At 40.9% G+C, this 13,114-nt stretch overlaps 1 non-coding gene across 1 annotated transcript; it reads left to right on the top strand.

The window, feature by feature from the left end:
- Window positions 1-8,100: 8,100 nt before the first annotated feature.
- Window positions 8,101-8,171, top strand: TRNAG-GCC (transfer RNA glycine (anticodon GCC)). Its single transcript has one exon. It is a non-coding gene; the product is annotated as a tRNA-Gly (tRNA).
- The last annotated feature ends 4,943 nt before the right edge of the window (window positions 8,172-13,114 follow it).

The raw sequence follows: 13,114 nt of genomic DNA on the forward strand, positions 1-13,114 counted from the left end.
CGTGAGGATATCACTGACCTCAGTGCCTCTTGCATGATCATCACATCCTCTTGAGGATGTCACTGCATGGCATGAACATCACATCCTCTTGAGGATATCACTGCATGAATATCACATACAGTGAACTCGCACAGTTCTGAGCAATATATGGTCTGAACTGAGTGAGTTCAGACCATATTTGGCAAGAATTGTACTTGAAAAGCTCTGCACGTGAGTGAAACGTCGTACCCAAAAGGTCTCCGCGAAGTTACGCTATTTGGAAAATATTATTAATTATAGTTAGCCTAATCCTACTGCATGTACATTAGTTACATATACGATGTATTTAATTAAATGAATGTACTAAATGCAGGATTCAAAGTGAGTTTAGCCGGTGTGTGTGTGTGTGCTCCCTATTTGTGGTTGCAGGAGTCGAGTCACAGCTCCTGGTCCCGCCTCGTCACTGATCGCTAAGAGGTCCTCTCTCTCCCTGCTCCATGAGTTTTATCAAACCTCTTCTAATCATATATGGAGTTTGACTGTACCAACTCATCAAATTCGTTACACGTATTTATGAGTCAAACAGAAGGGATATTTCCTAACATGTCAATGTTCCATCGCCCTTGTGCCTCGCATTTCAAACTGTCGGTCCTAACCAGTTCTATCGAAACCTCTGAGCACCTTGTATGTCGTTATATTTATTTCTTTAAGCCTATCCTCATATTTCAACGCTCTCGGCTCTGGAACCAATAACATTCGTTCTTAGATGTGAACTACACAGTGGTGCTGAATGTTCTATATTAGGTATGGCGTACGTCGTGTTTAATGTCCAGAACGTTTCTATATAAAGGTACCTGAAGGAAATTCTCAAGATTTGTTAACCTCGTATGCGCTGCTGATGTTGCCAGCATTATTTGCTTCTCTGGCGGTATGTGCAGAGTAATGCTCGAAGCTACTCTCTACGTTACTTTAGTAACTGCTTGCCTCATAGTTCATACACTTGATTTGGATCTCTTTCTCCCTCTCCAAATTTCAAAACCTTACAATTATCTGATTGAATTCCAGTAGTCAGTTGTTTGACCACTCTCACAGACTGTCCCACTCTTCTTGAACCAGGTTTCCATCCTGTAGTGTGTGTGTGTGAGAGAGCTCTAAACTTGTCAAAAAGTTAGGAATCCTTAACTTGTAAACAGCTCGTCAATAAAGCTAGAGATCCTTAACCTAACCTTGTCAAAACCTGTGTAGAGAGAAAGAGATAGATCACTATTTTCAAGAATTAATTAACCAGGTTGTCACGACGATGGTGAATGGTTGACAAAATTAATTACCGGTACTGTCTGTGTATCTAAATACAAGAAGATTTATGAATACAGAACTGAATTAAATAGTTTTCAGATTTTTTATCCAATATATTATAAAAAAGAGAACTTATTTTAAAAGGACAATGAATATATTGAAAGTGAAGTGCTATGATGGCAGGTCCATAGTTAATATGCATCAGCCATATCAACTCAGCTGATACATAGTTTTGATGGATGAGTTGAGTGAATGTGTGAGGCTTGGTGCCCATAATGTCGTCCAAAATACTGATAATTTGTATAAAATAAAATTTAAATAGTATTCCAGTAATCAAGGTGTGCTACTTATTATGCTATTATTTATGAATACTGTTATTTAACACGTAAATAATAACATTCACCCTTTCTGTCACTTTGTGATGAAACTAGCGAAACACACACACATGTACAAAGAGGGAGACAGACAGAGACACACACACACACACACACACACACACACACACACACACACACACACACACACACACACATCCAACAAGTGTTGGATGACATACATACAGATGAAGAGGTGAAGAAACTGCTAAGGGACATCGATACCTCAAAGGCAATGGGACCGGACATCTCCCCGTGGGTCCTTAATGAGGGAGCGGATATGATGTGCGTGCCACTTACCACAATCTTCAACACGTCCCTGGAAACTGGGCAACTACCTGAGGTATGGAAGACGGCAAATGTAGTTCCCATTTAAAAAAAAAGGAGACAGAAAAGAGGCACTAAACTATAGACCTGTGTCACTGACGTGTATAGTATGCAAAGTTATGGAGAAGATTATCAGGAGGAGAGTGGTGGAGCACATGGAACGGAACAAGAGTATAAACGCCAACCAGCATGGATTCATGGAAGGAAAATCCTGTGTCACAAACCTTCTGGACTTTTATGATAAAGTAACAGAAGACACGAGAGAGAGGGGTGGGTTGATTGCATCTTCTTGGACTGCAAGAAGGGCTTTGATACAGTTCCTCACAAGAGATTAGTGCAGAAGCTAGAGGATCAGGCTCATATAACAAGAAGGGCACTGCAATGGATCAGAGAATACCTGACAGGGAGGCAACAACGAGTCATGGTACGTAATGATGTATCACAGTGGGCACTTGTGACGAGCGGGGTCATACAGGGGTCGGTCCTAGGACACGTGCTATTTTTGGTATATGTGAACGACATGATGGAAGGGTTAGACTCAGAAGTGTCCCTGTTCGCAGACGATGTGAAGTTAATGAGGAGAATTAAATCAGATGAGGACCGGGCAGGACTTCAAAGAGACCTGGACAGACTGGACACCTGGTCCAGCAACTGGCTTCTCAAATTTAATCCCGCCAAATGCAAAGTCATGAAGATAGGGGAAGGGCACAGAAGACCGCAGACAGAGTATAGGCTAGGTGGCCAAAGACTGCAAACCTCGCTCAAGGAGAAAGATCTTGGAGTGAGTATAACACCGAGCATGTCTCCGGAAGCAAACATCAACCAGGTAACTGCTGCAGCATATGTGCGCCTGGCAAACCTGAGAACAGCGTTCCGATACGTTAATAAGGAATCGTTCAAGACACTGTACACCGTGTACGTCAGGCCTATACTGGAGTATGCAGCACCTGTTTGGAACCCGCACTTGATAAAGCACGTCAAGAAACTAGAGAAAGTACAAAGGTTTGCGACAAGGTTAGTTCCAGAGCTAAGGGGAATGTCTTATGAAGAAAGGTTAAGGGAAATCGGCCTGACGACATTAGAGGACAGTCGGGTCAGGGGAGACATGATAACAACATATAAAATACTGCGCGGAATAGACAAGGTGGACAAAGACAGGATGTTCCAGGGAGGGGACACAGAAACAAGAGGTCACAATTGGAAGTTGAAGACACAGATGAGTCAGAGAGATATTAGGAAGTATTTCTTCAGTCATAGAGTTGTCAGGCAGTGGAATAGCCTAGAAAGTGACGTAGTGGAGGCAGGAACCATACATAATTTTAAGACGAGGTTTGATAAAGCTCATGGAGCAGGGAGAGAAAGGACCCAGTAGCAACCGGTGAAGAGGCGGGGCCAGGAGCTAAGACTCGACCCCTGCAACCACAAATTGGTGAGTACAAATAGGTGAGCACACACGCACACACACACACACACATACATACACACACACATACACACATACATACACACACACACACATTGAAAGGTCCTCTGGTAAATCCCAGAAGGGTCACTGCTCAAAGGGGGGAGTGGCGCAGCTCATGATTTCAAGTAAAGAACTCCGTAGAAACAATTTTAAAACACTAATATAATATGCCTATACTATTGGAAGACATATAAAAAATAATCACAAACCATTGATTTAGGCCTATTACTATTCAAGTCAGAAATTTATGTTTACGCCCAAACACAGCCAGTTCAGTGCGGAAAATTAAAAAAAATCTTAAAATTAAGTCTCGGATAGAATAAATTCTTGTCTAGATTTATAAGTCATTTTTTATGTAGCCATTTTAGTTGGCTAGAATAATCTTACCGTAGCAGTAGTAGTAGTAGTAGTAGTAATAGTAGTAGTAGTAGTAGTAGTAGTAGCAGTAGTAGTAGTAGTAGTAGTAATAGTAGTAGTAGTAGTAGTAGTAATAGTAGTAGTAGTAGTAGTAATAGTAGTAGTAGTAGTAGTAATAGTAGTAGTAGTAGTAGTAGTAGTAGTAGTAGTAGGAGTAGTAAGAGTAAGAGTAACAGTACTAGTGGATGTAATTTATAGTAGTTTTCTGAAGGTAGGATCATTGTTCATACTTCAGAGATGACGAAACTACCTTTATTCTGTTTAATAGTGTCTGAAATGGCTTTTAAGGATGTTTCAAGGAATTTTTTGCCTATAAATATCCTCTGTATTCCTGTAATGTTTGTAATGCCTCGACTAAGCTCGTGGAGACTGTAACGTGGTTACAGTAAAATGTTGCATTACTTGTACCTAACATATTTTTGGTAATTCTACGAACATTATTACATGATTCCTTTGCACGAAATTCATCATTGAATTTCGGTATTTCATGTGCAAATCGAGGAAAATGACCCATAAATGGCTACATAGAAGAGGATCTTAAAAGTCTAGCCAAGAATTTAGTCTGAGACTTAATTTTAGGAAAAATTTAAATTTTTAGGACTTAACTGGCGCTGTTTGTTGGGGTGTCAACATAAATTTAGGATTTGAATAATAACAGGCTTAAATCAATGCTCAATGAATATTTTATATATCTTCCAGTATTATATGCGTAGTATGTTAGTGTTCGTTTAAATTTCTTTCTTCAGAGTTTTTTTTTACCTGAAATCGTGAGCTGCCCAACTGCCCATTTGAGCAGTGACCCTTCTGGAATTTATCAGTGGGCCTGTGTGTGTGTGTGTGTGTGTGTGTGTGTGTGTGTGTGTGTGTGTGTGTGTGTGTGTGTGTGTGTGTGTGTGCGCGTGCGCGCGCGCGCGTCTGTCTCTGTCGGTCTCTCTCTCTCTCTCTCTCTCTCTCTCTCTCTCTGTCTCTCTCTCTCTCTGTCTCTCTCTCTGCATGTGTGTCACTAGTTTCATTATAAAGTGATAGAACGGTTAAACGCAATTATTTATCTGTTAAATAATAGCTTAAAACGAAGCACGCTTTGATTAGTGGAATATTATTTTAAATTATATTTTATACTAATTACGAATATTCAGCAAGACATTATGAAAACCAAGTCTCACACATTAACCCAATTCGTCCGTCAAAACTATGTTTCATCTGAATACATGTGGCTTATATATAATGATTACATATCTGCCATCATAACACTTCATTTTCAATATATCTAGTCACCTTTTAAAATAATTTTTGTTTTGATTATATTGGATATAATATCTGATAGGTGACTAAGTCATTTCTGTATTCATAAATCTTTTTTGATATAGAATACACAGAAAGTACCGATAATTAATTTTGTCAACCAGTCACCATCATCATTATAAGGTGGGTTAATTCATTCATGAAAAATCTTTACTCCTCTGTTTACCACGTCTGAGCTGCCAGATGCCACTTCTTCCCGGCAGAGAGAGAGAGTAAAGGAACTTTTTTCCGCAACTGTACCTATATCTAAAGAGGATGACAGGGAAGACCTTTAAAACTAGAGGCCAGTTTGACGAGTGTTGTAAAATCATTATAAAAAAATTGTAGTGAACTGAATTAAGCACCTAGAGAATAATAACATACTAACTACTTAACTATTTTGCTTTCAGTATTCACATTCATTTATATTTATATTGTTAAGTTATAATGACAGAGTTACAGAAATTGTTCAAGAAATATATAGGCAGAATGTATTTACTTAGACTTTAACAAAGCTCTTCATAGAGTTCCCCGCAAAAGACTAATTTGGAAACTGCAAAATATAGGAGGAGTTAAAGGTAAATTACATTGGATGTCACAAGTGGGGTTCCACAAGGATCTGTACTTGCCCCAATAACATTTCTAACTCATAAATGATTTATCATGTGGAGAAATTTTCTCCAGGAGGGGGTATCAGCCCCCTTCAGCCCCTTTCAGCCCTGAGGGGCCCAGCCCTCTCAGAAGGGACAAGCATCTTGTTTACTGCTACAGCAAGTAATTGATCCCAGATGCAGTACGAGTATGCGACGTGGTCAAGCGACCGATGCTCCTTGCAAAGTCCAGTGTTGCAAAGTGTAGTTTAATAAAAGACAGCCCATCTCTTACTTTAGCAGGACAATTAAGGAAAATCCTGCTCCCACTTTATTACCATGGTAAAGATAGTGTACATTGTTGTCTATGCTTAAGACAGCAAGATTCAAGCATTCTGCTTTGCTTTATAGTGGAAGTCTAGCAAGGAAGCAAAAAGTACTAGGTCAGCTTTTCCTTTATGTGCTAGGGGTAGTGACGGTGTAGGAGGTTGTGGCGTCTTCAGCTTACTTTTGACCCTACTGGGAGTTACACTGACGCCGGAATAACCAACGAAGAACACTGATCCGTGCGTTAGTGTGAACAAAGTGTCTCACAAAACACAATAAACACTTACAGAGAAGTGTGATCAGCTTCTTCAGTGATAAGATTGTGAACAATAAAGACAAATCTTGTGGAACATAGTGTACCAGTGTGCGTATTTCTAGACTATGGATGACGTGGACATCCAAGGACACTTCAGCTTCTATCAAGTCACCGATACCTGTCGAGGGTGTGAAGAACACCATAGCTCACGCTACAAGAGCAAGGTGGGTTATAAATTTCTTGTAGTACGGGGGACTGCGCAGTTCTTGAGTCGCAAGGAGTTTGTAATCAACCTATGGTCGGCAGTGAGGTGCGGACTTTTGAGTCCACACAAGTACGTACGTCAGCCATCAGTGAATGAAATATGCTGCCATAACACCCCCTAGGGGTAATTTATCATACATAACATAATATGATCTATTACAGCCCGTTGTGAAGTGACTTCGACAGCTTCTCAAGATCTCGTCTGCAGGGGCGGCTGTGCAGCTAAGTTTTCCCTATATTTAAACTATAAACTTAGCTGGTAAACCATTTCTCAACATATCAGGAGAAAAAAATATATGAATATGTTTGCAGATGTAGAAATTTTATGTGAAATTAATAATGAAAATATTTACAAGAGCATATGCATCCTTGAGCACATGGCATAATAGATGGATGATGAAATTTAATAAAGATAAATGCCATGTAATGCAAATGGGAAAAATTATATAGACTGTGTGACAAAATGTTGAAAATGTCAGATGATCGACACCATGCCTAACCCTTCTAGGGTAGGGTAGGTGCCTGAGTCCGAGCCTTTAGCTCATAAGACTGTCATTCCCATTTGCTCCCTTGGGGCGGGGATGGCAGACCAGAGAGGCCTAGCTTGTGGCTAGGCCTGGGGACAGTTGGTCCCAAAGATGAGGAGGTACTTGTGCCTCCTCCCATGGGAGACTTAGGTCTCAGACACTCCCTAAAGAGGGAGCCAAGGCCGGGCCACCACTTGGAAAAGGCCCGGGCCGGGAGAATACCGGCTAATCTTTAATAATAATAATAATAATAATAAAATGTCAGATACAGAAAATGATCTAGGAGTTATTATTAACTAAAAATTGTTCCCGGAAGATCATATGAATGAAATGATGTAAAACACGTATGCTACACTCGCAAATCATAAAATAGCTTTCATGTATACATACTGAATGGTGAAATGTTAAGAAAGTTCCTTATAACTTACATTAAGCAAATATTGGAATATGCAGTGATTGATTCAAACACCTGAAAGAAAAATGTAGACAGGCTGTGATTTTGTAAATGGTCAAAGTCGGACCGAAATGTCATCGTAAACTCCTCTCTTCTATGTGCAGGTTATTTGTGTAAGATAAATAAAGTTCGGGGAAGAGATACAAAATAACTACCAGAACTGAGCAATAGGAGCTATGATGAAAGATGGAAAAACTTTAAAGATGCCCAAGGTGCATGATAGGAGGAAAAGAGGAGACAGAATAAGTACATCTTTATCTATTCTTACAAGTCTTGAAAAATTTGAAACACTAGATAAAGATTTCTAAGTACTTGTAACAGGGGAAAAAAACAGACCACCGTCGTAAATTGAGAAAAAGTAGAGTGGAAAAGGTAGTAAAGAAAATATGTTCTCCCATAGAGTAGTTAATCCGTAGGATGCATAGAGGGGTAGTTAGTAAGTGCTGCAATCATTGCAATTTCTAAGAAATTATATGATGAACAGAGTATTCAAGTGATTATTTGTAGCTACAAATAGTTACTTACGCACAAGTACACATACAAGCATCGGTGGTTCAGTGGTAGAATTCTCGCCTGCCACGCGGGAGGCCCGGGTTCGATTCCCGGCCGATGCATAAGTTTTAAGAAGAGGTATGATAAAGCTGACAGGGAGTGACTCAGTGGCGACCAGTGAAGAGGTGAGGGCAGGAGTTTTGACTCGACTCCTGAAACCACAATTCAGTGAGCACACACACAAATATTCCCCACTTCGCTTCCCAGGAGCAAGAAACATTAACAGCTGGCAGTTATGTACACAAACACATGTGCCTCACTTATAATAATCTCAGAGTCCAGACAGATTTCTACAGCTTCCTGAGGAGGATGGTAAGGAGGCGTTGTGAGGCCTCGTGCATGTTGGTACCTGCAATAAATAGCGCAGGTAAAAGCGTGTAGTGTGCGCAGACACCGGCGACCCATCTCCCTGTCTGGCAATGTTCCGCTCGACTGCTTGCCTCCTGCAACACCGGTGCCAGCAGCAGTTGGCACTCCGGGTGAGGTAGGAGGTAGGGAGGGATAAGGAATCGGCACTTCTGCTAAGAAATAGGGAGCAAAGGGAAGAAAGGCTCGGCACTCCGGGTTAGGTAGGAGGGTGCAAAGAGAAGTTGGCTCTCCTGGTAAGTTAGGAGAGAGAAAACAAAATTCGGCACTCTGGGTAAGGTTGAAGGGAGGGAAGCAGAGCTGGCATTCCTGGTGAAGTAGGAGGGAGGGAAGAGTAGTTGGCACTCTCTTAGGGTAGGGGGAATGGAAGAGGAATTGGGCCTTTAGTAAGGCAGGACGGAGGGAATAGGTAAGGCAGAAGGGGAGAGAAGAAGAAAAGGTGACGTTTTTTGTAAGGAAAGGGTTATAAAAAGGACCTTCCTCCAGTTACCTGAAGATATACGAACAGCAATTAAGCTTCCAGGTTATCGTAGGATTACCAGGACTCTTACCAGGTTATCTTAGGATTATGAATATTCTCTCTAGGTTATCGTAGGATTTCCAGCACCCTGTCCAGGTTGTCAAATGACCAATGAAATATCTCATGCTATCTTAAGATCACTAGAACACTCCTAGGTTATTACCCCAAGCAATCATAGCATTACCAGGGCACTCTAGGTTATCCTAGGATCAATGGAACGCTCCTCAATGGAACTCTCACGTTACCAAAGGATTAACAGGTTATCTGCCCCAGAATATCAGAGGATTAACAGGACACCACAGATTTTCATAGGATTTCCAGGACACCCCAGATTATCATAGAATTAAGAGAACGCCACTAAAATTATCATAGAATTAACGAGACACCTCCCAGGTTATCAATGGATCTGGGAGATATCTCTCAGGTTATCATTTGATCAACGTAACACCTCCCAGGTTATCAATGGATCAATGGAACTCAGTGCTTTGCCGTTCTCAGTATTAACTCGCCCATTCCTAATCACGACACTGACCTCCCAAGGCAAGCTCAGACTCGCCCGTTCCCACTACCACAAGTGACCATTCCCACTACCAAGCTTAGCTTAACCATTCCTACCTCTATTACTGACTCGTCCATTCACATTCCCACTTCTATCACTGATTCGTTTCTTACAAATTCTAAACTGTTCATTCCTATTTCAAACAGTGTCTCGCCCATTCTAAGTTTTGTCGCTTTTATCCCTAATACTGACGCGTTAAATCTCGTTCCCAGCTCGATCACTCAAATAATAATAATAATAATAATAATAATAATAATAATAATAATAATAATAATAATAATATATTTCTACAACTACGTGTACAAGGTATACAGGCGTAGCTGACATCAGTGACATACTACTATACAGATAGCTGCTTGTTATGCAGAGAATTTCGGACAAATTAGGTCAATTTCGTCCAAGGATGCGACCCACACCAGTCGACTAACATCCAGGTAACCATTTGACTGATGGGTGAACAAGGATAGCAGGTGTCGTATGGAAACCACGTCCTAATGTTTTCCAACTGTTCCGAGGGATCGATCCCCGAGCCTCAGTATGAGAGCTGAGTACGCTAGCGTTCAAGCTACGGGGCAACCACCCACTGTCTACTACTAATCTAGCAGTATTGACAGTAGTCGTGGTTCTCCTACATTCCTTACACTGACGAATCAGGTGTTAGCAAACACTCCACACTTGATGCTTATTTGATGTTTGGGTAACCTGAGTACCAGTCTCCCCTCTCCTGGAACTCTTATAGGGGTCAGTCAGATGGTAGTAAACACTCCATGATGACTTAGACACTTGTGCAACACTTGGGTATCCTTATTGTGGAAACGTTTCGTTAACCAGTGGCTTCCTTAGTCCAATACAAAGAAGGACTGAAGATCAGTCTCCTGATCTTCAACCATTCTCTCTCTCTCTCTCTCTCTCTCTCTCTCTCTCTCTCTCTGAGAGAGAGAGAGAGAGAGAGAGCTGGTGGTTTGCGCTATAAAAGAGGCGAAGTGTTTTCCATAGCCCGATTAGATAACAGGGACCTACCCAGCACCCACTACATCAGTCACCTATCTGCTGTTCCAGGCTCCTAAACAATCCCTTATCCAATTGTCTTAGCAGCAGTAAAATACTTGAATCTAATGGATTCAGAAGATTGGCTGTAAATAGTTCAGAATATATACACAAAAGATGTGCATCTGAACGTATGTAGTTTGTGAGTTTACTTTAGTCACTATATTAGCGATGATATTGTCCTTGAATGACAGTGTGCAGGTAACATGCAAGAAATAGGTCGATGGGCTTTCAACCTAATAAACAACTAACCACCAACCAAAAGACCAAATAGAGAAAAGCTCCCAATACCCTTTACTCTTTGGTCGACAGGTCCAATGCTGTAAATAGTAGTAAATTAGTTAACCAAAGATGTGGTTAAATTGGAGTGTATTGAGTTTGTTCTCCGTTAACCACAGAGCCTTGGTCTAGCGAGGCCAATTTGCCACTTATCCCGATTATCCTGGGCTAAGAACGCAACTAGCTGACAGTGCACCAGCACTTTCTGCTTTCTTCTGCATCTCCAAATCCGTCCGTTTCTGTCTTCTTTCTTGTCTCTTTACATTTTGCCTCTGTGTATATCGTTTCTTGTTCAATCTGCTCTATTTTCCATTAGTTTCTTCAAATGTTATTTTCACTTCATATCTTTTGTCACCTTTCCCCCTCTCAACTTTTTCTCAGTTTCTTTTTTTTTTCCTTTTGTCTTTACTTCTTGCTGTTTCTGTAATCATTTCATTCTTTCTTCTTTTACTCATTTCCTCGTCTTTCTTTCTTCCCTGTGCTTACCATCCTTCCTCTCTCCCAGTACCTTCTCATCTTCGTGTCTCTCTATTCTCTCTCCGTGCCTTCCCAGATACTCCTTGCCATACCTCTGTATCTGTATCTCTCTCTGTCTATCTCTCTCTCTCTCTCTCAGCCAGCCTCCTGCCAGGCTTGGGTAGCGACCTTGGTGTAACTCAGGTAGGCGTGAGAGCGTGTCGAGGGAGGCGGCGCGACAAGAGCTCCTGATTAGGCAGATATTAGACTATAACTCCTCCCTCTACCTAATGGCCGGAGAGATGCCAAGGCAGGACACGGCATTCTGGCACAGACTGGCACTCTCCTAGTGCCCCGGCAATCTTGCACAACTTACTGATAAATCAGTTGGATAGGGTCTTGTGTGTGTCGTACTATTTTCTACAATACTTCGGCCCTCCTGTAGGTGCTTTGTGATTCGACTTTTTTGAGAGTTGTGGAGAACAGTTTATTCTATTTTACGGTTAAAGTTTTAAAGAAATCACTGGCTGCAGTTTTATAAAGACTATTTTTTTCCAGCAATGGTATTTACAGTTTAAGTTTCGTTGATGTGTGTGAGGGGTCGGCAGTTTGTCCTGGGTGAATAGTCAGACCGTTTCTATTTACCTTAATAAGTGTATAATAGTAATAATAATAATAATAGTATTTTCTATCAGCATGGCATAATAGTTGTATAGAATTGTGTGATATTTAGCTGTGCATTCAGAAAGCCCGCAGGTATGAAGAGCATTTCATGAATGAAGCTCTGAAGCCGTTGAGTCATTTCGTTCGAGGAGCGGTGATGGCTCGATACATCGTTTGCTCAGTGCTGCCTGATCTCTAGCTACTAAGGTATTTCCTTGTAATAATGTTCGTATTAAAGACAATATGTTAGGTAAAAGGACACATGTGCAACTAACCTGAGATTTTATTTTGGCAACGTTTCGCTCTACAGGAGCTTTGTCAAGCCTTGTAATCGTTATACGGCTTGACAAAGCTCCTGGAAAAACAAAACTTAGCCACATGTGTCTCATTAGTTACATCTGTGTCATTCTACCTAACAAACTTTTTTCATGAATTCTTTTACAAAAACACGTAAGGATTTCTTGAAATCCCGTGAGACATAACATATTCTTGAAGTATCGTAAGGGAGACTAAAGTCTTCTTGAAATCCTGTGAGGGAGAGAGGGATGGGGGGCCTGATGACTTCTTCTTGATACCTTACTAGCGAGCATAAGATCTTGTAGAAATCTTATGAGGACGAATGAGGTCTTACTGAAGTTTTGCGAGGGAGTATATCTTCTTGACGTCTTGCAAGGAAGTATGAGGAGGTCTTCTTGAAGTCTTGCGAGGGAGTATGAGATTCTATTGGCTTCTTACGAGTTCTTGAAGTCTTGCGACGGAAAATGATGTGTTCTTGGAGTCTTACGAGGATGTATGAAATCTTCTTGAAGTCTTGCGAGAAATTATGAGGTCTTTTTGAAGTCTTTTGAGAATATATGAGTCTCATGAAACTCCTGAGAATATTGGAGACTTCAGAGAGATTTTATGGTCTTTAAACTGCTGAAGTAGTTTCTGCCACTCCATGTTATGTCTAGAAGACCACACAAGGACTTGCCCTCTCCCATTTATTTCTTCTTTCTTTCTCTCTTCTATTTTCTTCCTCTGTCTTGTTTTTCTTCTCTCTTCTTTTTTTCTTCTCCTTTCGTCTTCCTATCTCAGATTCTTTTTTTATTATATTTTCATGTTCTCTCTTCCTC

The sequence above is a fragment of the Cherax quadricarinatus genome, chromosome 58 (assembly GCF_038502225.1).
Source record: "Cherax quadricarinatus isolate ZL_2023a chromosome 58, ASM3850222v1, whole genome shotgun sequence".
In the NCBI taxonomy this organism is placed as follows: Eukaryota; Metazoa; Arthropoda; class Malacostraca; order Decapoda; family Parastacidae; genus Cherax; species Cherax quadricarinatus.